General features: G+C 36.4%; 1 protein-coding gene across 1 annotated transcript in view; it reads right to left on the bottom strand.

The window, feature by feature from the left end:
• Positions 1-1,138, bottom strand: part of LOC104983932 (uncharacterized protein CXorf22-like) — a gene marked incomplete at both ends in the record, with an annotated part of 5,383 nt that overhangs the window by 3,761 nt on the left and 484 nt on the right. The gene's annotated exons all lie outside the window — the stretch shown is intronic.

Here is a 1,138-nt window from a genome sequence, read left to right as displayed (position 1 = left end):
AACCACAGCTTTGACTATATGGACCTTTGTTGGCAAAGTGATATCTCTGATTTTTAATATACTGTCTAGGTTTGTCATAGCTTTCCTTCCAAGGAGCAGATATCTTTTAATTTCATGGCTGCAGTCATCGTCTTTAGTGATGCTGGAGCCCAAGAAAATAAAATTTGTCTCTGTTTTCACATTTTCCCCATCTATTTGCCATGAAGTGATGGAATTGGATGCCATGATCTTTGTTTTTTGAATGTTGAGTTTCAAGCCAGCTTTTTTACTCTCCTGCTTCACCCTCATCAAGAGGCTCTTTAGTTCCTCTTTGTTTTCTGCCATTAGAGTGGTACCATCTTCATATCTGAGGTTGTTGATATTTCTCCAAGGATAGTTGTTGATATATTTAAATCTCCCTTCAAGCTCTGGGATCTTGAACTACCTTTGTATGCGTTAGTTGCTCAGTCATGTCCAACTCTTTGCAACCCCACAGACTGTAGACTTCCAGGCTCCTCTGTACATGGAATTCTCCAGGCAAGAATACTGGAGTGGGTTGCCATGCCCTGCTCCAGGGGGTCTTCCTAACCCAGGGACTGAACCCAGGTCTCCTGCATTGCAGGTAGATTCTTTACCTTTAGAATCTAGAAATAATTCCTATATCTGAAGTTCCTCTGTCTGTAGCAAGAAGAAAAGGCAGGACTTAGAAGTAAGTAGTAGAGTAGGTGCCTGAAGTGACAAAAGGTGGTGACTAACATATCTAAATGCTTACGAGATCCTTAAAGAATAAACTTTAAGAAATACCTCTGAATCTTTGAGTAGGTGATTTTTTAAAGTGTGCAAAGTACAGGCAAAAAAATTACTATGTAAATAAGACATTTCCCCTCATTCATTAAAGAAATATTTACTGAGTGCCTATTATAACACACTATTCTAAACACAAGATATATACTGCATTAAACAAAACTAGACAAAATTCTTACCTTATTTTCTTCTCAAAAGTTGAGAAGGTAAAATGCATTAAAAAATAAAATAGCAATTATAATTACCAAATTAATACACTGTAAAATGTCATTACTTGAATTTTCACTACTAATTGCTAGCCGGAAAATAATCAAATTCTGTATTTCTGTTAGAATGGAAAAGAGTAAATTGAGAG

Source organism: Bison bison, unplaced genomic scaffold (assembly GCF_000754665.1).
Source record: "Bison bison bison isolate TAMUID 2011002044 unplaced genomic scaffold, Bison_UMD1.0 scf7180017863698, whole genome shotgun sequence".
In the NCBI taxonomy this organism is placed as follows: Eukaryota; Metazoa; Chordata; class Mammalia; order Artiodactyla; family Bovidae; genus Bison; species Bison bison.
Note: the sequence above shows the minus strand (reverse complement) of the source record. Positions and strands in the feature narration are given on the sequence as shown.